The sequence below is a fragment of the Mobula hypostoma genome, chromosome 14, assembly GCF_963921235.1.
Source record: "Mobula hypostoma chromosome 14, sMobHyp1.1, whole genome shotgun sequence".
Classification (NCBI taxonomy): Eukaryota; Metazoa; Chordata; class Chondrichthyes; order Myliobatiformes; family Myliobatidae; genus Mobula; species Mobula hypostoma.
In genome coordinates, this window is record NC_086110.1 from 47,395,695 (window position 1) to 47,420,211 (window position 24,517).

General features: G+C 42.4%; 1 protein-coding gene across 4 annotated transcripts in view; it reads right to left on the reverse strand.

Annotated features, from left to right (window-relative positions):
• Positions 1–23,140, reverse strand: part of chst6 (carbohydrate sulfotransferase 6) — a 95,982-nt gene extending 72,842 nt beyond the window's left edge. For 2 of the 4 annotated variants that reach the window (XM_063067085.1, XM_063067081.1), the window contains exon 1: positions 569–719. The gene's annotated coding sequence lies outside the window, so the exon portion shown is untranslated. Of the gene's footprint in view, positions 1–568; positions 720–16,895; positions 17,170–22,665 lie in introns of those variants that run through there. The other 2 variants (XM_063067084.1, XM_063067082.1) reach the window with 2 other exon arrangements.
• Between the last annotated feature and the right edge of the window lie 1,377 nt (positions 23,141–24,517).

The window sequence follows — 24,517 nt, forward strand, 5'->3', positions numbered from 1 at the left end:
TATCTTAAATTATTCATTATTTAGGGACGCAAGATTTTAAACGGAGATTACACAGCTGATGATATCAGTTTATCTTGATTTCCCCCTCCACTCGGCTCGCTCGTCCCCTTGCGATCATTTTGACTTCTCGGGGCGAGAGACGCTGGACACTTTAGAACACCAACTGAGATAACTAATATTTCTAACATAAATATTGCCATGCGATTTTTTTTAATTCAGACTAACTTGTAATCACTTCCAATTTTGATTTGTTAAAGCTGATGATCGAATTAAGGGAATACAAGTGGCTACACTTGAAAATTGGCAGATACGTTTTTCCCCGTTCTGATCGATAGTTATATGTGACGGTTCGGAGAAAGACACCGATGAGCGAGTTTCTGACGCCTTGTTAGTCTGATTTTAAGCGAGGTCATCATCCCCCACTCATGGAAAAGGAAGGCTACCTTTTGATTTATATCATATATGTTCTTACAATCAATGCGATATAAAACAAAACAAAAATAAAGCAGGTTTCGACAGCCAAAATATGGAAGTACGAAATAGTTTTAAGAAATCTAAAGGTACTCGCCTGGCTGAAAAGGAATTTAACCCTGGTTCCGTCAAAATGAGCTCAGCCTAAACTGGAATTTGTTTTGAAAGTCCAAGCACCGACACACAGGCAACCCAGTCGCTCAGGATGCAACCACGCTGCTCGCCGAACCACACACTGCCCCTCGCTGCCTCTGCCGCCAACACTGCCCACAGCGCGCAAGTTCTTCTCACGGAGTCGTACGTCAATGACAGGGTATTGGCAAGCAAGAAACGATGGGTGTTCTCATTCTGTCTCGGTGTCAGAGTAGTTAAAGGAACCTTATTTTAGAATCTGAAATCTTAATGGTGATCTATTTGTATTTTAACCTTGTACTGTATACAAGTCTTCAGTCTGAATTATTCTTTCTATACACGCTGCTAAGCTTATATTTTCTATTTTTTAATTTTGTCACATATAAACTGAATTTTGCTACTTTAAGAACAGCATGATGCAATCAACTACTTTCTAAAATTTCTTCATGTCTTCTTTGTAACTTAACAGAAAGTCTTTGTCTCAAACGCTATTAGTAGTTTCAGTCGGCAACTATTTACTGACATTCCACTGAAGGTTCTCGCTGGTGCTTAATTTGACAATTATTGATGTGTTAATTCTCTTTAACTCAGATGGTTTCGGAAATACTCTACGATTTCACGAAGTCTGCATTTAACTCCACGCATCTCCCCCGCCCACTACCACCCTCCCCAACAAAGCACTTAGGAAAATTGGGCAGGAATAATCAAATACATTTCAATTAATAAATTCAAAGTTATTAAGCAATTTTTAAAAATTTTAGTTACTGGGGAAATAATCGAGGCTGAACTTTCAAAAGTATTAAAATGAATGACGTACTATTTCTCCTGAGAAACAAGTTATCTTTCTCTGGGGCTTGGCCTGAGGTAACTGTGTTGCGAGTTGATTATTATTTGGATAGAGTTCAGCCTCCAAATGCATATTATCTAAATATTGTAAGTATATTACAGCAAGACGAGGTTGGTGTGGCCTTTTATCTGGAGAAGAGATGGTGTTGGTTTAAATCTTTCCTATTAGTCCTAAAGGTTAGTTCAATGCCATAATCCCTCCGGATCACTGCCATCAGTGAGGCGGTACAGAATCCTGAAGACCCACACCAACTATTCAGAAATAGCTTCTTCCCCTCCGCCAACAGGTATTAACTCCTCATATTCTTCCTCTTTGCCGATGACTGCGCCCTGATTGATGGCTCGGAGCCAGAGATGCAAGTCAATATGAACAAATTCTCCGTGGCTTGTGACAACTTTGGACTCACTATCATCATCAAAAAGACGGAAGTCATGCGCCAGCCTGCTTTTCATGCACCGTACACAACCAAAAATTAGTCAAAGGACAGAAACTACAGGCGGTGGACCAGCTTACTTACTTTGGCAGCACCCTCCCCCGAGCAGTGACTATTGATACCGAAGTAAACTGCATAATAGCAAAGGCAAGTTCTGCTTTCAGTAGACTGCGCTCCGCTGTATGGGAACATCGAGGAACCGGTCCAACAAAACTGAAGGTCTACAGAGCCTATTTCCTGTATGCCTGTGAAACGTGGACTGTGTATCGAAGGCTTGAAAGACAGCTCAACTATTTCCACATGACTTGTCTTCGCAGAATATTAGGCATCAGATGGCAAGACAAAGTACCAGACACTGAAGTTCTCTCTAGAGCAAGTCTACTATCAGTCCACACCCTGCTGATGAGAGCACAGCCCGGGTGGGCAGGTCATGTCATGCGCATGCCCGACCAGCTCATACCCAAGCAGCTCCTTTTTGGGGAACTCCCTGCTGGAAGATGCTCACATAGAAGGCAGAAGAAACATTACAAAGACACACTAAAGGCCTCCCCGAATTCGCCTGACATAGATAGAACCTCTTGGGAAATGCTGGCACAAAACCGCCCTACCTGGTGTGGCCTGATCCACAAGGGCTGTGAAGCTTACGAATCAAGGCACATGGCTGAAACAACAAAACCGCGAGCTGCGCAAGTCCAGAGCCACCAGCGCAACAACTGCAGAGCCTACACACGTCTGCCCAACATGTGCCAGGACATTCCGTGCTCGAATTGGCCTGACCAGTCATCTTCGGACACACCGCATCCAGTCTCAAAGTGACTAATGGTGTCGAGGTCTTCATCAACGACGACAATGATGGACGAACAACATTCAGAAATAGCTTCTTCCCCTCCGCCAACAGGTGTCTAAAAGGCCCTTGAATACTACCTCATTTTGCTTCCTCTAATGCTTCAGTGAGGCCACTCTCGGTGGAGGAGCAACACCTGCTATTCTAACAACAGGAATTCTGCAGATGCTGGAAATTCAAGCAACACACATCAAAGTTGCTGGTGAACGCAGCAGGCCAGGCAGCATCTCTAGGAAGAGGAACAGTCGACGTTTCAGGCTAAGACCCTTTGTCAGGACCTCCTATTCTACCTGGATAGCCTCTAACCTAATGCCATGAACAGTGATTTTTCTCATTTCTGGTAAATTCTCCCTCCTCTCCCTTCCATTTCCATTCTAGCTCCCCCTCAACCCTTCTCCACCTGCCCATCACCTTCCTCCAATGCCCCTCTTCCTTCCCTTTCTCCCATGGTCAGCTCTCCTCTTATGTGACTCCTTCTGCAGCCCTTTAGACCTTTCACCTCTCACCTCCCAGCTTCTCACTTCATCCCCCTCAATCACCCCCACCTTATCCCTCACTGTGGCTCACCTATCACTTCCCAGCTTGAATTCCTTCACCTCCCTGCACCTTCTTACTGTTTTCTCCCGATTCCTTTCTGGAACTGATGAAAGGCCTTAGCCCGGAGTGTCGACTACTTTTTCCCTTCCATAAATACTGCCTGACCTGCTGGGCGCTTCCAGTATTTTTGTGTGTGCAAACCATGCCATTTTTTTGCACTGTTTATTTTGCAAGTTATAGCAATTTTTACAGCCTGTCTTTGCACTGCACTGCTGCCACAAGACAACAAATTTCACATCATACAAGTTTGTTGAAGATGGGGTGTCATGCTACTGAGGGAAAGATTGAACAGAATTTCAGGACAACGTTGCAGTCTTGCTTGTCTCAGCAGAACTAACTTCGGAAATGTTGGACGCTAGTGTATTTGTGGAAGTGGAAGTACCTGGGTCTTGCCTCTGGCTCGGACCCCAGAGCTAGGCAAGGACGAGGCTGGAATCTTCAGGCTAGAGGCAGGAGACTTGAGGCAAGGCTGGAGGCAGGCTCCTCCTGGACAGGGCACGGTACTCCTGGGCAGGGTGCGGATCACCACCCGACAGAGGCAAGGGACAGAACCAACCCCAGGTAACAGCAAGAAGGCCTGGCTTACCTGGGCGGAGGCAAGGGACAGGAAGGGAGCTAGGTACAGGGTGGCTCCAGGACAAGACTGCAGGCGAGATGAGCAAGAGTTCAGGCAATGCAAGGTGAGGCGGGAACTTCAGGTGAGGCGAGAGTTACCGGCAAGACAAGGCAAGTCTTCTGGCAATGCAAGGCGAGGCAGGAACTTCAGGTGAGGCGAGAGTTACCGGCAAGACAAGGCAAGTCTTCTGGCAATGCAAGGCGAGGCAGGAACTTCAGGTGAGGCGAGAGTTACCGGCAAGACAAGGCAAGGCTCCTAGCGAGGAAACAGAAGGCAGAGCAAGGGATACAAGGAGCAAGGACAAGAACAATCCAGCAGCCACACCCTGGTCTCTGAAGGTATTTATGCAACCAGATGCTACGAGCATCAGCTGACTCAATTAGAGCTCAACAAGACAAACAGGATAGGCAGGAAAACCTGGAGCAAGGGTCGATGGACCGGACCGTGAACCGAAATACGGACTTCACAGACTGGACCATGACACACCCCTCCTACATACTGCCTACCAACAGTAAAGATCCATGAAATGATGAGACCCTCCCATGTCTTCAAAGTGAAGGTAGACACCGATGATGAAATTCAACATTGAAGGCAATATGTCAGCCTTTGACTTGGCTGAGTTTAGTCCTGGGAACAGATTTCCAGCTGGATTGAAGGAAAGATTCATGAATCTGTTCAAACCTTCCCAACAAAAAACACACACACAAGATCTCCTGAGAATCTCTGCTCTATAATTGCTCAAAGCAGAGAAGGAGCATTTGCAATGGTACTGGGAACGTCAAATGCATGCATCAGGAGCACAGAGGTTCTGTGCAAGTGGCAAAAGGAATGCAGCATCTCACAAACTATCCCCCTACTCCCAATCGCCATCTCTTTGGGCACTCTCTGTGTCACCCGTGGAAGAATCTGCAGTTGCTCATCAGCTACCACATAACCCATAACATCAGAGTGGAAGCAAGCCATCCTTCATCCTAGAGACTGCCTAAGAAGAAGTGAGCAATGGCATTTGATTCCCCTAAACTGTGTAACTGAAAATTTTAACAATAAAGTATAATTTGGGGGGGGGGGGGGAATTAGAGTCAGTTTAAATATTTGTTCTAGCGTGATGGTTGCCCCATTGTTCCCTGGGCTTTTCAACACATTCCTAACATAAATCAGCTGTGAGTATCTTGAGAAAACACACAAAATGCTGGAGGAACTCAGCACGCCAGGCAGCATCTGTGGAAGGGTACAGCTGACGTTTCAGACCGAGGCCCTTCAGCAGGACTCTTGAACTTGTTAACTCTTTGCTCTGGTTGGCTCACCCCAAGATAAGCAATTAATCTAAACTGAGACCATAATAATCTGTTTGGACAGTGCTGTGGATCAACTTGCTGAAGCATGTTTGACATTCTATAAAGCTGATTTCATTCCCGAAGTGTGATTACTAAGATCATCCCAACCATTATGACAAGATTAAACAATTTATACAGACTGACCCTAAAAAAAAAAGCAGCCACTTTAATATTTAACCAGTTTCCTAATTTAAAAAGCAAGAAATTTAGAAAAAAAACTGTTAATTGGGCTATTTGCCCTAAGACTCGCCTTCAATGCCCAGCCTTTAGGCTATTATTGCTTGTCACTTTCCATTTCCATTGTCTGCTTCTTTCCTAATAAGGGCATCAGGATTATTTAATACCTTTAGATTTCAGAAATTGGAAAATGACTTTTATTGTGCGAGAGCCAGGAATAGTACTGAAAACATCCACTCAGAGAAAGAGGCACGGGAAGGGTTCATATAACCAAGGGCCAAGAAATTCAAAGAGGGTGCTGTTCCAGGTGCCTGTGTTTGTTGGTTCTAGTGCCGTTAACATCTCATTATAATTAAGTGAGACTCCAGCAACATCACTGCTTAACAATGTAGTATGAAGTCAGGATGTGATTTTGTAAGTGGTACCACCCACCAAAGATACAGTATTTAATGCTGATTGAAGCAACAATTAGTCTTCAAACTTGAGTGTTTACTGCCTTCCACTTCTAGAATTGCACATTGACGAGCCTGCATTAACAGCGGATAACTGACGCACTGTTTGCTCTGGAGCATTTTAAAATTTGTAATAAAAGTAGCCAATGTCTAATATATTACAGTCGTGCATGTTGATAAGAGTGTAGACGTCTGCATGCTGGGCTTTCTAATACTGTACTGAGATCACAAGTATCTCACCAGAGGCTGTTTTCAGAACCACTGTGGCCTTGACTGCTACAAGTAGGATTGTCCCAATAGAAAGTGGGGGACTTAAAACCAGACGGCACAGCCTCAGAATAGAAGGACATCCCTTTAGAACAGAAATGTGGAGCATTAACGGGGGGTGGTAAACCTGTGGAAGTAATTACCACAGACAATTATGGAGGCCAAGGCATTGGGTATATTTGAAGCAAAGGTTGATAGGTTCTTGATTACTGGAGGTGTCAAAGATTACACAAGGCAGGAGAATGGGGTTGAAAGAGAAAATAAATCAGCCAGGGTCAAATGGTGGAGCAGACTCGACGGGCTAAATGGCCTAATTCTGCTTTTTTTTTATGGTCTATGGTCCTGGGACAGATCTTTAGCCAAAGCTCCGCTGGTAGTAAGTACATTTCTCTGTGACCATCTCCTTAAAGAATCATTACTCCAGATACAGTGCTCTTTCAGGATGTGGATACTGCCAGCCAAAGTATCCCAGTAACCTTCTCTTTGTTTTTCTTCACTTCAGGTCCTCTTGCCATGTTTCCAACTGGAGAAGGATGGAGGTCTTCAAGTTCTTGGATTATTGCACCCTCTCCCAGAGCAAGAAGGATGGCTGTACCCCAACCTAGAGAGGTACCAATTTTGTAGAAGAGAGGTTTGCTTGTGTTACCTGGGAGAGTTTAAACTAGCACAACAAGTATTAAAGGTAGGGCTGAGGGATTGGTTGGTAGAAACCAGAGCAGCAGGGATTGAGGGGAAGCTATAGGTTAGGTCAATTAAGTGTGAAGGATAGGACAGAGAGGGCCAGGTTAATGAAGGTGCTTTGGTTAGTCGGCTGAAGTGTATTACTTCAATGCACGTCAGATATAAGTATGATGAAATATGAAAAAATGTCCAGGCAATTGGAGTTTCTGTGGGAGAGCATTTTGGAAACTGTGATCATAAGTTTTCAGGTAGTTCAGGATAAGTCTGGGCCTTGGAAAAAGTGCTAAATTGGAGAAAGGCTAATTGCAACAGTATTATGTAGGAGGTGGAGAGAACCATTTAGGAGTAGTCATTATCTAAATCATTTAAAGGCCTGCTGGTCGGAGCTCAGGGCTAACGTGAGAGACTGAGGGGAGTTAGAATTGCCTGGGACTGTACTCGGTGGAATCAAGAAGAAAGAGAGGAGATCTTGTAGAAAATATAAAATTATGAAAGGGATAGATAAGATAGAGGCAGGAGAGTTTCCACTGGTAGGTGAGACTAGAACTATGGGACATAGCCTCAAGATTCAGGGGAGTAAATTTAGGATGGAGATGAGGAGGAACTGCTTTTCCTAGAGAGTGGTGAATCTGTGGAATTGTTTGCCCAATGAAGCAGTGGAGGCTCCCTCAGTAAATATATTTAAGACAAGTTTGGATAGGTTTTTGCATAGTAGGGGAATTAAGGGTTATGGGGAAAAGGCAGGTAGGTGGAGATGAGTCCATGGCCAGATCAGCCATGATCTTGCTGAATGGTGAAGCAGGCTTGATGGGCCAGATGGCTGACTCCTGCTTCTATTTCTTATGTTCCTGTGAGGAAGAAAGATGTGTATGTCAAAGTTCAGGGATTTTGGGTGATGGAATATTTTGCCAACAGTCAAGAAGGGAAAGGAAACTGTACAGCACAACAACTGGGCCTGTTCTGCTGTACAGTTCTGTTATATGTTCAGTCTCACTGAAACTCTCAATTAAATAGAATCACAAGTAAAGCTTTCACGTTCTTTCCTTTCATTGCAACCACCTCACATTTGCAAACTAATTTGAATTATGTGATCTGCTGCACAAACATGCAAGCTATTACATCAATAGAAATTTTAGAAAAGTGAAAACAGGAAGACTAGCATTGTTGGGCTGTGATTGGCTGAGACAATTACAACTTGATTGGCAATCCATCCACAATTTGCATGCCACATCCCCTGCAACAGTCAACTGAAAGTAAATCAAGGTAGGTACTAGATGATACCACAGCTGTATTCAAGGATGGCATTGGAAAACTTCTAACACCAGACCAAGCCGGGTTCAGGCCAGGCCGCTCTTGCTGTGGTCAAGTCCCAGTATATTGAGGATGGCTTTGAAATGCGACAAATTACAGGGGCAGTCTTCGTTGACTTAACAGCAGCATACGACACTGAATCACAGAGGCCTTCTGCTGAAATTATCTAAAATGTTAAAGAATGAAACCACAGTCAAAGTAATAAGAAGCCTTCTAGAAAATCGTAGACTTTATGTAGAAATGAATGGAATTAAGAGTAGGTGGTGTCCACAAAAGAATGGACTACCACAGAGATCAGTCCTGGCACCTCTACTATTTAATGTCTTCACAAACGACCAACCAACCTTTCCTAACATGCAAGTTTATCTATGAAGATGACCTATGCATAGCAACACAAGCTAACTCCTTCCAAGAAGTTGAAGTACGATTTACAGCAGTCCTTGAAGCAATGAAGCAGTATTATGAAAAATGGTCTCTGAACCCAAATCCATCAAAAACTCAAGTGTGTGCATTCCACCTGGGAAGAATCGAGAAGCAGCTCGGAAACTCAAGATCTTCTGGTGTGGGAAGGAGCTCAAGCACCATCCGACTCCAATTTACCTGGGCGTGATACTGGATAGGGCACTTTCATTTGCCACCCACATCCAAATACTCTGAGGGAAAGTTGGCTCTCGCAATTCTCTTGAAAAAATTAGCTGGCATGAAATGGAGAGCTAATGCTCACACTTAGATCAACTGCCCTAGCACTCTGCTATGCACCTGCAGAATACTGTGCACCTGTGTGGGGCAGTTCAGCCCATGCAAAGAAAATAGACCCATTGCTTAATGAAGCCTGCCGAATAATCACGGGCACACTGCGCCCCACACCCACTAACATCACTTACAGACTTGCAGGCATTGCTCCTCCAGAGATCCGAAGACACTACAACAAAAATTGAAAAAGGTAAACAGAATTCAGATCCACGGCACCCACTGCATCATGTGCCAGTTTCCAACTGCCTAAAATCGAAGAAAAACTTTGCTACAGTGGAGGAACTACAACATGGAACATCCCCCCAAACATACAGGATTGACCTCTGGCAACAAACAGAAGCCAGAACCACACCAAACAATAAAGTGCAAGACCCCACAGAAATGTAACCAGATGGGGCACTGCTTGACAGACGGAAATGGTGCACTCTTAACAGAGCGAGACTGGGAGTTTGTAGGAGGGGTGACAATATGGTGAAGTGGGGTTTAAAGACCAGTGAATCCTGTGAGTGTGGCGAAAGGGTGAAGAACATTGAATACGTTCTGCGCAACTGCCCACTCTCACCTGATATAGCTGACACTGACCCGCTCAACATCAACCAAACCACTCTAGAGTGGCTGGCTGTCTGGTGTGACAAGCTATGATGATTGGAAAACTCAAACATATGACGGTTAAAATAGTATTAAATGAAAATACCACACCCAAGTTTTACAAGGCCCATCTGGTTCCTTATACCATCTATGATAAAGTAGCCAGTGAGGCTAAAGGAATTCTTTCAAAGGTTGAGTGAAGACCACGGGCAATGCCAGTGGTCCCCGTAGCCAAGAAGAATGGGTCTGTCAGGGCCAGTGGTAATTTTAAAGTCACCATCAACCCAGTACTGAAAGCGGATTAATACCCTCTGGTCAGGATAATGGATATATTTGCAAACCTTTCTGGGGGGGGGGGGAACACTTCAAAGTGGATTTAGCTGAGGCCCACAAGAGATGAAGATGGAAGAAGAATCCAAAGTATTTCTCACCACAAACACTCATAAGGGGCTTTATCGCTATAATAGGCATGTTTTTGGAGTAGCATCAGCACCTGCACTCTGGCAGGAAGCTATGGAGCAGGTACTGCAAGCCTGCCCAGGCCCTCAGTGTTACCTGGACAACATCACTGTTATCAGTGAGGATGACAAGGATCATCTCCAAAATCTCAAGACCGTGTTTAAAAAAAAAATAGAAGATTATGGGCTCAGAGCACAATGCAACAAGTGTGAATTCTTTGAACCAAGCATCACTTACTGTGATCACACCACTGATGCACAAATATTACAGAAATGTGCTGAGAAAATTCAAGCAGTGGTGGATGCCCCGAGGCCAAAGGACATGTCCCAGTTGCAGTCCTTTTTAGGATTTGTCAATTACTAGAGCAGGTTCCTGTCAAACCTGGCTACTGTGCTCCACTTCTTGAACTCATTACTACAGATTGGGACGACATGGCAAAGGACAAAGCAGTGTGAGGTGGCTTCCAAAAGGCAAAAGAAATGGTGGTGGCAGACACTGTACTCACACGTATGATCCACATTGTCCAGTGAAGCTGTCCTGTGATGCCTCGCCTTATGGTACAGGTGCAGTCATGTCACATGTTATGAGTGATGGAAGTGAATGCCTTTGCATCACGCTCCCTTACCGCTGCAGAGAAAAATCTCACACAGACTGACAGAGGCCTTGAGTCTAGTTTGGGGTGTGAAGCATTTCAACCGGTACTTATGTGTGAGAGAGTTTACAGAATTTACATAGAACATAGAATAGTACAGCACAGTACGGGCCCTTTGGCTCACAATGTTGTGCTGACCCTCTCCCATATAAGCCCCCACCTTAAATTCCTCCATATACCTGTCTAGTAGTCTCTTAAACTTCACTAGTGTATCTGCCTCCACCACTGACTCAGGCAGTGCATTCCATGCACCAACCACTGAGTAAAAAAAAACTTCCTCTAATAACCCCCTTGAACTTCCCACCCCTTACCTTACCTTTGCCCAACTACTGATCATCAACCACTTCCTGCAGTCCCAGAGTCAACTCTACAACCACCCTGGAAGGGGCCCTAGAACCCAAGATTGTTTCATAGCCACAAGTCTCACATGCCAAGCAAAGTGAACCCCCTTGTCAAGAAAGGCATACTCTACAAGAGTAAGAAATCCTCCCCAGTATACATATATACTGCATATAAGTTGCAATGCATTCTATATTGGGTTGGAGTTTATAGCTAAGCAGGGAGGAGTGTTGTGTAATACTTGAGTAATATTGTAAATGTATTTGAGTAAACATTCTTTGTTATTTATATAATTCCATGTGGATTATATGTAAAAGTATGTGAATGGCATATGCATTATGCCATCATGTCATATGTGCGTCCCTCACTAAAAGTAAAACAAAGCAGAGGTTTATCTGCAGGCTCCCCATGTTCTTTCATTAGTGTTAATTTTTGTGGTTATACAACATGCCAAAACTATTCAGGACTTGCAAGTTAGACTGTCTTTCATGTAACAACATGAACTAGGAACCAGCAAACCAAACATCACTTTCAAAAAGTAAGCACATGCTTGTAGGAACAAGCGTTAAGTTGAAGAAACATTTTGAAATGGTGGTCTAACTGGTAGAGTTGTTGTCTAAGTGGTTCAGTGACCTGAATCTTGCCTTTTTTTTTCATATGGATATTGCATGCTGTTGTGATCTTGTCGGTTTCCAGGGGCACACTGGTTTCTGCTCCCAGGCCATTAGGCTGGTTTTCTTTATCTTTATTGGAAGAGGTGGGCGATAGGAAAATCAGAGGAATGTGTGAAAGCACAGGTGGAGAGAAATAAGTGGGGAGTGGGATAGATGAGATTGCTCTGAGAGCTAGTGGACAGAAGGGCTTTCTCTTCTGCCAGAAGGAAATATGAAAAAAATGGAAAAATGAACAAAAAAGCAAACAGCAGCTAGATAAGAGGTCTATTATGTTCACACATAAGTACATTTATGGATGTAACAAAGGCCCCTAATTTCCCTGTTTCATAAAATGAAGTCAGTGCCTCAGATGGGCTTTGAGCTTGAGAGCAGATGAATACATTGTTTCCAGAATAGGGAAATATCATGGAAACACAGATGCTCTTAGCTATCTTCTAGTATCAGAGATGACTACAGATGAAGGAAACGGAGCCATGTGCTGATGAATCATCTGGACTTTCTGTGTGAGCATTGTGCAAATGAATCAGTGAGCAGCAAGAGATTCTGTGCTACCTTTGGAGGTCAGACAGTCTAGCAGAGAGAGAAAGTCTTCACGCACAATATTGGAGGAACTCAGCAGGCCAGGCAGCATCTATAGAAAAGAGTAAACAGTTGATGTTTCAGGCTGAGAACTTGAAGTCCTGATGAAGGGTCTCAGCCCGAAATGTCGACTGTTTACTCTTTTCTGTAGATGCTACCTGACCTGTTAAGTTCATCCAGCATTTTGTGTGTTGCTTGGACTTGGAGCATCTGCAGATTTTCTTGTCTTGTAGAGGAATTCTTCTGTGGGTTTGAATGATTGTGTTGGATAGTGCAGAATCTTTGTACAAGAATCTGTATTGCAGAAAGGTTGACAATGAATCAGCTTGAGGGGAAGAGAAGGGTATGGAATACAGTCAGGTTGTAATTGTTTACAACAGGGAATTGTCTCTAGTTGCTAGACTGGTTTTTGGCAGGCTCGTGTTTCTTATGTAATTATTTACCAAATAAAAGCTACAGATGCTTGAAGTCTGAAATAAAAACTAAAGCTACTATAAAAACTCAGGCAGCATCTGTGGATTGAGAAACAGCTGAAGTCAAAACCAAAGTCCAAATGAAAGTAAAATTTATTATCAAAGTACGGACACAGTGGCCACTTTATTAGTACCTCCTGTACCTAATAAAGCAGTCACTGACTGTATGTTCATGGTCTTTTGCCGCTGTGGCCTATTCACTTCAAGATTTGATGTGCTGTACATTAAGGGATGAACTTCTGCATACCACTGCTGTAACAGGTGATTATTTGAGTTACTGTCGCCTTCCTGTCAGCTTGAACTAGTTTGGCCAGTTCGGCCATTCCCCTCTGTTGTTATTATTAACAAGTCGCTTTTGCGCACAGAACTGCCTTTAAAAAGGATTTTTTTTTTTTGTTTTTCACACCATTCTCCACTAACTCTAAAGACTGTTGTGCGTCAAAATCGCAGGAGATCAGCAGTTTCTGAGATACTCAAACCACCACGACTAGCACCAACAATCATTCTAAGGTCAAAGTCATTTCTTCCCATTCTGATTTTGGTCTGAACAACTGAACCTCTGACTATTTCAGCATGCTTTTATGCATTGAGTTGCTGCCACATGATTGGCTGATTAAATAATTGCATTTGCACTGTCAAGTGTACCTACTAAAGTGACCAGTGAGTGTTTGTTACCATATACGACCTTGAGATTCATGTTACTGAAAAATTAAGAAATACAATAGCACTTATGAAAAACTATACACAAACATAAACTAGAAAGTTCAGTTCCTTGTGGTTTGAGTATTAGTTGGTGGGTATGTGCTGGTTCAGCAGGCCTGCAAGCAACAGATAATGGAACACACACCAAATACTGGAGGAATTCAGCAGGTCAAGAAAATATACATTTGATGTTTCAGGCTGAGACCCTTCATCAGACAGAGAAATGCTTATTTTCTTCCATAGGTGCAGCCTGACCTGCTGAGTTCCTTCAGAATTTTGTGTGTGTTGCTCTGGATTTCCAGCATCTGCAGAATCTCTTGTGTCAACAATATATAATGTTGTTGAAATAATAAAACCTGCCTATTCTCTCAATATAATATTTAGTATGCTTAATTTGATCTAATTCATATGGGAAGCCTTTTTGCCCCCGAAATTGAAATGGTGAAACTTTGTTGCACTCTTTCTCAAGCATATCCTTCCTTAGATTGGGAGACCAGAACCTATACTGTACCAGCATTGTTCCCCACAGCAGATATACAGAGACCTCTGCATTGCAACTGTGACTGCACTTCGAAGTACTTCATCAACTGGAATATTATGAGGCCATCAAAGGTGCTACATAAATGTCAATCCAGATGAAGGGTATCAACCTGAAACATGGACTATCATTTACCTTCATTGAGGCTACCTAGCCCGCTGAGTTCCTCTAGCAGTTTGTGTCTTGTGTATTCAAATGAAAATTACATTGGAAAAATGTCAAATGCTACAAAAGAAATAAATAGCACAGGTTTGAGGAATTTATATGTATAGGGTACTCTGGAATTTTATGGAAATCTTCAATAGTAGCAGACCAAACAGAAGTTTTTTTAAAAAAAAAAGGAAACTTTTACTCTTATTAAATGGAATCATACATAAAAGCAAATTAGCTATGCTACACTGGTTATAGGCCTCAAATCTGAAAATCAATCCTCTACTCTCTCTCTGTCTCTCCCCTTCCTACAGCCATGGCTTGCTCACTGTGGATCCCTATGTGATCGAACCTTCAAGACCAAATACCATCTAGAAGTAGATGACACACACAAAATTCTGGAGGAATCTCCTGACGAAGGGTCTCAGTCCAAAACATCGACTGTTAATTCCCCTCCATAGATGCTGCCTGACTTGCAGAGTTTCTCCCCCATTTTGTACACGTTGCTCAAGATCTTAGTTAATTAGTAACAACAGAAGGATTCGTAACCAGAGTACACAATAAAAATGATTGTCGTGTTGCCACACAAAAAAGCATTTTTGTACATTTTGGGTGCTCTTTGACAGCACATTGGAAGAAATTCAAATGAGATTTAGTTAAAGACAGGACGATCACAAAAAAAAACAGGATTCTAAGAAAAGAGTAAAGGCTTGAGACTTTAGATTTGTCTACCAGAGATATACTTGTATATCACAAGCATAATGGACCAAATGGCCACATTTCAGTTCTCTACCATTCTTTGATTTACTCTGCAGCTGCAATTGTTTGGATGCTGGAAGCCTTCTCTTGCTGCTGGCAGGCTGCTCTCTCTGAGTTTGCCAACTGTTGCTGTCTGCCTAACATATGAAAACACTGAACAATTTCTTTCAAAGGATTTAAATTTTTTGGTTGAGAATGCTGGCTGCTCCTACTGACTTCTCCAGGGTGGGAGGGAGAATCAGCCATTTACAGTCCATTTCCAATTTACACATGTTTAATTTCATAGTTTGTAAAAATGGGAAATAAGCTCTTGGTTTTAGATCCTTATCCAGTTATAAATCACAATGCCTTCAAAATCACAATGAGGACAGTTTCATTTAAGTATAAACTCAGGACAAATTTTGAAATAATGCAGTTTGACAAGTGATAGCTTCAGTTCACCTTTAAACCAATCATAGAAGTCAGCAGATAAGATGGATTTTTTTGTTCATTTATAGGTGCAGGATGGGAACAGGCCCTTCAAGCCCAATGGTTCCACTCACCCAATTATACCCCTGTGAACAATCGATCTACCAACCCATATATCTTTAGAAAGTGGGAGGGAACTGGAGCACCCAGTCATGGGGGGGGTGGGGTGGAGGGGGGATGTAGAAACTTCCTACAGACAGCAGCAGAACTGCACCCGGAAGATGCTGGAGACTGAACCAGAGACCTCATATGTGCAAAGCATACGCTCTCTCACGTTGTTGTAAAGATTTCCCAACCTCCTGCCATAGCTTTGGAGTCCAATTGACAGAAACTCCAGAGAAGATGCAAGTGCTACTTCATTCATTTCAATGGTTCCATTTAATATCAGAGAATGTATAAAATATACAACCTGAAATTCTTATCCTTCACAGACATTCGCGAAAACAGAAGAGAACCCCAAAGAATGAATAACAGAAAAATGTTAGAACCCCAAAAGCCTCCTCTTCCCCCTCCCATGCACAAGCAGCAGCAAGCATCAACCCTCCCTGTCCCCCTCCCCCTCTTACTTCAGCAGGAAGCATCAGCTCCTACCACTCACCAGGTAAGCAACAGCAAAGCCCCCACGGTCTGCACTCCAACAAAAACTACTGTCCACCTCACAACTTGACGTGCCATAGGCTCACTTACTCATCAGCAATCTATTCAAATAACAGTGGGAGATCAGGGCATCTCTGGGGATATTAATAGTAACGAAATAAAGTTCAACTCATTGTGGTAAGTAGTTTTTTTATGGTTCAGTTGTAAATTAAGCCAAAGTACAATTAGACATTCTAGGCACACGTCTGAATGTCTGATATGTGGAACACTTAAGGGAGTGGTAACAAATACTGCTGCACCTGAGACAACATTCAGGATGGATCCAAAAATGTGTAATATATTCCTTTACACGAAAGAGACTTCTGCCACAGGCAAAGGTATTCTGTCACTCCAAATTATCAAGAAACAGGTACAATTATTCAACAAGACATGTATCTCTTTACATGCAGGAAGATGTTACTTGTTTATGGCCAGAGGATTTGGGTGTAGATTGCTAAGAGCCCAGGTTTCCAAACATGAGGATATTCTGTTGGTTTTTGACAGACAGAGTTGTGTAGTTTATCAGCTTTAGGCTCTTTCAGCTGCCCCAAACAGTTATTGGGTTTTGGTCTCTATATTCATATATTGGAGACAATGCAAAGAAGGTTCATGGGGTTGGTCTTAGAACAAAGGAATTGGTGTATGAAGAGGAATTAGGCTGGCCTGTACTCCTAGGATATCAGTGAATAAAAGATTCTGAGGGGGATTAATAGCACAAATGTTGAGATAAGTGGTACTTTGTAAGCGGTAATTGCCTAAGTGCCAATAAATTCTCCTCAAAGTGATTATCTATGGGTGAAACAGCTTACCATACAATATTCAATATTCAAAGTACATTTCTTACAAACCTGATTTGTCTTCTGACACGTCGCCACAAAAGACAGAAAACCCCATACAACCAAGCCACCAAGCACGCAAAAGAACAAATCGTGCAAACGACAAAAAAGTGAACAAATAACTCACAGAACTTTAAACATCAAACTGCAGGGTCCCCAAAGGTGAGTCCACAGATACGAGACGCCGAGCTGAGTGAAGCCGGTCCCGGGGCCGATGCCATGACCAGAGCCACCGAGTCAGACAGTTCAGCGTTGGGAGAAAGGCTGTAGCCGCAGATGCAGTCTTAATCAAATTGTGCAAATAGTGAAGCGCGTTTAGCCTGAGGATAATAATATTAGACCACAGCATAAAGTGAGTACACAACCACAAGCTGCCAAGGCGATCAAACCTTGTGGCGCGGGACGCAAGACTGCAGCGAAAGGGAGACCAATCAAACGCAGGGAGACGGCACTGAACACCCATTCATTTTCTGCTGTCGTCTTGTCGATTTTAATCTTGATCGACACTTTAATTGGTGAGTAATGGAGCCGACCAGGGCTTTCGGACCATTTGGAATTGACGCAGCTTCCAGCCCTAGCTGAACTCCATGTCAGATCCCCCCAGGAGATCAGAGAAACGCCAGATCGGCCATTTACTTCTGTCTTGATCACAGGCCGTAGTTTGTTGAATCACTTAAAGAGCTTCCTGAAATTGTATTTCAGGAATAACTGATTGCCCCCTTAGTAATTCAGTCAATTTGAGCAACAATGCACTGGATATATGCATTCATCTTCAAATACACACTAAATACAGATGCCACACCCAGTAGATGTTATCTCAGGTCTCAGAATTTCCCTATGTAGAACCTGTTGGATATTCACCTACATATTCAACCTTGTTTGTTAAGAAAACCGTGAATCTACATATGAACCAAAGAATTCCTAAATGTTATATATCTCAAAGCATCAACATAATAAAATAATCTCTTAGAATATGTCTTATATTCATTAACTTCATGTGTTTGGGGAGAATTTTAAGAGTATTGTGGCCTCAAAGAGGATGCAGATCAGCTGGATTAAATTCTTGGAACATCTTTTTTCAGGTGCAAAACATATTATAATAACAGATTACAATGTTTCAACCACATATTGTAACAAAATCATCAAGCTATGACAGCAAGTGGTGTATCATCTACAAGTGATGAGGGCAAATCACCTTTCTCATTCTTTTGATACAGTGGAAAATCAATTTAAATAAATAATTCTGTTTTTGCCATTATACTGACATGATACTTGACCAGCACTTGTGATAGTTGTTCAAAAACTGAAATATTGTGCTGTGCTAATTTACACTATTTAATAGCGCACGGTTTTGTAACACAAGCAGGCTTCAGTGTAATGGTTGGTTTGCAGTTGTGTTTCAACTCAAAAGTACAGCGAATAAGTAGAATTTCTGGAGAGGCTGGATAATTTTTAAAGACCTTTTTGAAGCTATAGGCTTTAGAAATTTTGTAGAAAAAAAACTTACCTCAGAAATCTTCCTAATTTCAACTGCAAAAGTTTGAACGTTGAGTGAATATATTTCTTTAAGGAGTCCAGCAGACTCAAATTGAAACAATGAGCAGCTTTCAGACGTGGCTATGCTAGCTCATGAGTCAGGGAAGTTGGGGGGGCGGACATTAAGTCTGAAAGGTTTTCAATTACTGAATGAGAGGAAAACACTGCAAAACATTGTTTTAGTGTTTGGGAGAGGCGCAACACATACTGAGATGGGAAAACTTATTGATATTTTGTAACTTACAAGTTTAATATTTTTAAAAAAAAGCTTGTTTCTCCTGCATAAATTATCTCTGTAGCTGTATCCCTCAAAATCTGAAAGTAATACTAGATATGTGTGGGAGCTCCATATAATTTTGTATTAGTCATGAAAAGAATGTCAGTGCTTGTAAAAGGAGAAGGCTTTTGCTTACACTTTTGAAACCTAATGCCAGCAATTATGCACCATAATTTTTTTCGTAAAATAGTTCCGTGTAACGCGTTCCAAAGATCAAAATCAAAACAGCCTCCTGTTTTAAGTGTAACGTACACTAAGTGCTAGTGTTTTTTTTTGCCTTGATATCCTAAACCAGTCAAGTTTACTTTCTCTATGTAGCAGCACAACACGTCAGATGTACTTCTCTGCTTTTTTAACACTGAACAACATGCTATTGAGTGTTACAGCTAACCATTGCGAGTGGGAGTGATCTTTGAAGGAAACATGATTTACTGTAGTGTTTCAGCAACAGGGTTCTGCTCCACTGACACACACTTGTACTGAGACTCTGGTAACATAGAACACAGAGAACAGGACATTACAGCAGAGGGACACACCCCTTATCCCACAGTGTCAGTGCTGACCATGATGGTAATTTAAATCGTATGTGGTTTATATCCTTCTAGGCATTGCCTGTTCATGTGTTTGCCTAAATAAAGCTTAAACGTTGTTATTGTATCTGTTTCCACCACCTCTCCTGGCAGTTTTGGGTTGACGATTTATACCACGTTGAAGATAATATTGCAAAGAGCCTGGTCAATGCTGTCTGAAATAACTTCATGTAAAAATCATCCCATCAGCAAACCAGGGATATCTTAATCTTCAGCATGGTCAACTCCAACTTCTTTGAGTGGGTGAGTGGGTGGAGAGTTGCATACAGTGCGGACAAACATTTTCTGCTGACTCTCAGATTTGATATTTGAAAAGTCTGCTCTTCTCTGGAATGATTTTATGAAGTTCTTCTGCGAGCTCCAAAGTTACCTCTGCATATGAAATTGAACAGTAATTTGAGTTCAGCAATGTAAATCAACAGTATTTAGATGTTTTGTGTTATGATTATTTGAAGTAAAAGGCGTAGACAGTATGCTTTGTTATCAATGTTGTCGTGCGAACTGCAATAAAGGCTGTCTTTGGAGCCACAGAAACTAGCATCATCTCTGTCATTAATTTCAAAACCTGGGATAGACAATTTGTTGTTCCTTTCTGCACCTTGTGGTGCATCGGGCAGTTATCTTGCCGTTTCTTTAGCATTTGTCTGTCTTTTTTTTAATAAAGCCGAGTTGCTAGCTCAATGCTCAACCCAGCAGGGGTGGAAAGCATGCAAGGAGCCGGCCGGATATGAAGCCAGGAACAGTGCCAGTGCCACTACTCCCCTGCATGTCAAGGAATAGATAATAGCTTCTTCAAATGTCACAACCAGGCCCGTGCCTATACACACCCTTCCACCTCTCCAGGTTACTGAAGTAGGAGATGAGTGATGGCTGCTGTCCAGCATCATTACCTGCTGGAAATCTTGTCTGTACATCAATGGGTGGGCTAGTTTTTGCTCTGTAGAACAGCTGAGAGACACCATCTGTGTAAGTGGTGGAACAGGAGCACGTTGGGCCAAAGTATTTTAGTCCTGCCTTCTTAATTTAATTTTTCAGAAGTTCTAAAGGGCTTCTTATGCTCAATATCTCCTGTCAGTAGATTTGTTGGCCTGGGCCTACCAGGACAATGGAAGGAGTTCCAAGGGCACCCAAAGGTGCATGTCACAACCACAGATTCAGCAGAGCAGTAGATACGGCAATTACACTTTTGAATATGAACGTGTCAGCTCATTATTATTTCATTTTGATTGTACTTAACTCCATTTGTTCCGTCGTAGTACTTGTCGAGATTTGGACACAGCACAGTAATGCTTTGCTGCCTGCATTCCGCCTTGCCCGAGAAATTGGACTGTCAAGTCAACTGACTCTGAAGACTAGCGGTATTCATTTTATTCTTAGTTGTTCTTTTCAGCCGCAGTGTAGGCTTTGTTTTCCGTTTGAGAGTTTTAGTTAACAGTCCTGTTTGGCCTAGCGTTTATTGTTTTCTTTTCCCTTTAACTTTGTTCGCATTAAAGTCTGTGAAATATTGACCCACTTCAGTGTTTCTCACTCTGCACTTGGGCCATATCCGAACCTGGTGACGGTGCATTCCCAGAAACGCCAGTTACGGTGTACGCAGGAGGATTACTAAGCATTTTCCTTGGAAGAATGCATGACTGCAAGGAAAAGAAAAAAAGAAACAGAAGAAGAACACCTACTAGATGGGGAGGAAGAAAAGGGCTTTCAAAGGAAGGATAATCCATTCATGGTGCTCATGGAACAATTGTCCCATCTGAATCTAAATAACAATCTGGCAGACAATACCATTTCCATCATGTTTCTTCCTCTGATGCCTGACAATAGTTGTTGCCAAACTCGGAGTAGGACAAGTTATCAGTAATTGTCAAGGTGATCATGATTCTCTTACAGACCATTGTAGCATTTATTTAAACAAAAAACAATATAAAGCTAATTTCAAATAACACAATCTGGTTTAAAATTGAGTATGTCCCTTCCAAAGTTCAATTAATCAGCCTTATGGCTGCAAAGTTTAGTTGTGGGTGCCAAACTGTTAATGAGTATCCCCACCCCACTCCCCCCATAAAGTGGCTGGGCCTGACAACATCCCAGGCTGAGTAGTCAGGGGGTGCACACCAGCTCACTCGGCCACCATCATTCCTGTACCAAAGAACTCTACACCTTCAGAACTAATCGGCTATTGCCAATCGCCATGAGGTGTTTTGAACGGCTGGTATTAATAACTCTATTCCTGCCAAATTGAACACTCACCGATATGCTTGCCGACAGAACTGCTCTACAACAGGTGCCATAGCATCTGTAATGCACCCAGCCCTGACGCACCTAAACAACAGGATCTCAGCCCGAAACGTCAACACTTTGCTCCTCTTCATGGACGCTGCCTGACCTGCTGAGTTCTGCCAGCATTTTGTATGCGTTACTCTGGATTTCCAGCATCTGCAGAATTTCTTGTGTTTATTTCAGCATTTCCATGTTTTATTTTAATTACACAATTTAAGGAAGTGGCAAGGCTGGTGCTGAAGTACTTTGCCCTTCTACTTTATACTTGTCTGACAGAATCAAATTCAGTTTATTTTCTCTTTCCCAATCCACAGACTATTATATTTATCTGTGGAATGTACGCAACACTTCCCCAGCACAATATTATCCAACTTCCTCTTTAGTATCTAACAGAAATTGCAGAGATTTAAAAACCAGATCTCACCTGCTTCATAAGCAGAGAGTGAGTATTGTTTCCAACAGCTCCATGAACTTTGTTATTGTTTCCCCTCCAGGAGTTGCTTTAGCTTAAATGCCTAAGGGCTGCAATGTAGCATAATGGTTTGCACAATTGCTTTACAGCACCAGTAGTCATTGATTCCCACCGCTCTCTGTAAGGCGCTTGAACATTCTCTGATGACCATGAGGGTTTCCTCCCATATTTCAAAGGTGTACTGTTAGGGTTACTGCGTTGTGAGCATGCTACCCCCAGAACATCGCAAACAATGACACAGATGACACACTTCATTGTATGTTTCGATGTACATGTGACAAATAAAGCTCCTCTTTAGAATCAAGTTCAAGTTCATTGTCATTCAACTATATACATGTGTACCACTGAATGAAACAATGTTCCTACAGACCAAGGTGCACAACACATGACATATAACTCACATATAACATGTAAAGCAATAATACCACAAAAAAGTTAACAAGTAATAAGGTGAATTGACAAAACATGTTAAAAAGTAAAAGCTACTGGCCCTTAATTTGCAATGAGACCTGGGTGGGTGACGGGGAGTTCAGTAAGCTCACAGCCTGGGGGTCGAAGCTGTATCCCATCGGAATAAACACGAGGAACTCTGAAGATGCTGGAAATCCAGAACAACTTATATCAAAATGCCAGAGGAACTCAGCAGGCCAGACAGCATTTGCAGAAAAGAGTCAACAGTTGACGTTTCGGTCCAAGACCCTTCTTCAGGACTCAAGAAAGCAGCCCAAAACATTGATCATCTCACCTCAACCTCCTCAGGAAGTAAAGAGGCTGCTGTACTTTCTTGACTAAAGAGGCACCTTCAGAAAGTCATGTTCTTCATCGGGCTCTACTGTCCACTGTCGATTTTGGATGTGCCTTCTTGATCAAGTAGATCTTTGTTTTCTTGTTGAATATCAGAAAGATTTCTCACTTAAAATCTTGCATTTCATATGGCTGGACTGACCGATGCACAGATTAGCAGGTTCCACCAAAATCACAGTAATGTCCTCAGAGGGAGAGAGAGAGACCCAGTCTGGCCATTCTCTTCTGACCACTCTCATTAGCAAGACTTTTTTGTCCCGAGGACTGCCATTCACTGTTTTTTGTTGTTGTTTTTGCACCATTCTTTGTAAACTTTAACGACTGTTGTGCATGAAAATCCCAGATGATCAGCAGTTTCTGAGATACTGAAACCATCCATTCTGGCACCAACAATTATTTCACATTTCTCCCTCATTCTGATGTTTGGTCTGAACAAACACTGAGCTTCTTGACTATGTCTGCATGCTTTTATGCATTGAGTCAATGCCACATGATTTGCTAATTAGATATTTGTATTAACGAGCAGGTGTACAGATATTCCTCACAGAGTAGCCACGGAATGTATGTTGATAAAGCTTATTTCAATACAATTACATTTAGTAAAACCTTTTATATTGTAAGTTATTTACACAGTTTAACTGGCATAATATAGTTACTGCTTTCTAAAGGGATCTGCAAACAAACGAGGAAGATTATACCAATTTGGGTGTAACCAGTAAAAGATGGCCTAAAACAATTGTTTAATTTAATTTCCCTTCTCCCCACAGTACGTTCAGAGGGATATACTCATCTCTCTTTGTGTTAAGAAGTATTCTGGAGTTAGATATTAATTTAAAACAAGAACCAATCTTCAGAACCAGCCTTCAGTTCTCAATGAAAATTGTAATTTGCAAACAGGAAATTGAGATTAATGGCACACTTTGCAAAAGAGATAGACTGGTCCACAGTTGAAGAGATATGGGTTTCATAATGGTGACCATGATACACTTGCATAGGCAACAGCCAAACAATAAGACAATGGGTTTGCATTAATTGGCCTGCATCACCCCAGACAACATGAGCAAAGTGATTTGCACCATTGTGACCTGAGTTTGAGCAGCAGAGGGAACTGATGGGCAAGTAAGGAGATAAAGTGTGAGAGGGATACAGGAATGGGCAATGGTGAAGGGGGGCGGGGGGGTGGAATCAAGAGCAGAAGTTTGAGAAATCGATGTTCATGCCATCAGGTTGGAAGCTACCCTGATGGAATATAAGGTTTTGCTCCTCCAACCTGAGAGTGGCCTCATCGTGACAGTAGAGGAGGCCATGGACTGACACCTCGGAATGGGAATGGGAAGCAGAATTGTCTACTGGGAGATCCTACTTTTCCGGATAGGTGCTCAGTGAAGCGGTCTCCCAATCTATGTCAGGTCTCGCTGATAGACAGGAGACAACACTGGGAGCACAATTTCCTTCTGAAATGTAGCTGCTGTCGTGCCTTCTTTGAAAATGCCTTGAGATATTGGGCTCAGGATAGAGCCTCAGAGATGTTGACATCCAAGGACTTGAAATTGCTCACCCTTTCCACTTCTGATTGCTCTATGAGGACTGGTGTGGGCCTCGTCTAACTCTTTCTGAAGTCCACAATCAATTCTTTGGTCTTACCAATGTTGAGAGCAAGATTGTTGCAGCAACAGCACTCAACCAGCTGATATACCTTGCCTCTGTATGTCTCCACATCACCATCTGAAATTCTGCCAACAATAGTTGTGTCATCAGCAATCTTATAGATTATATTTGAGTTGTGCCTAGTC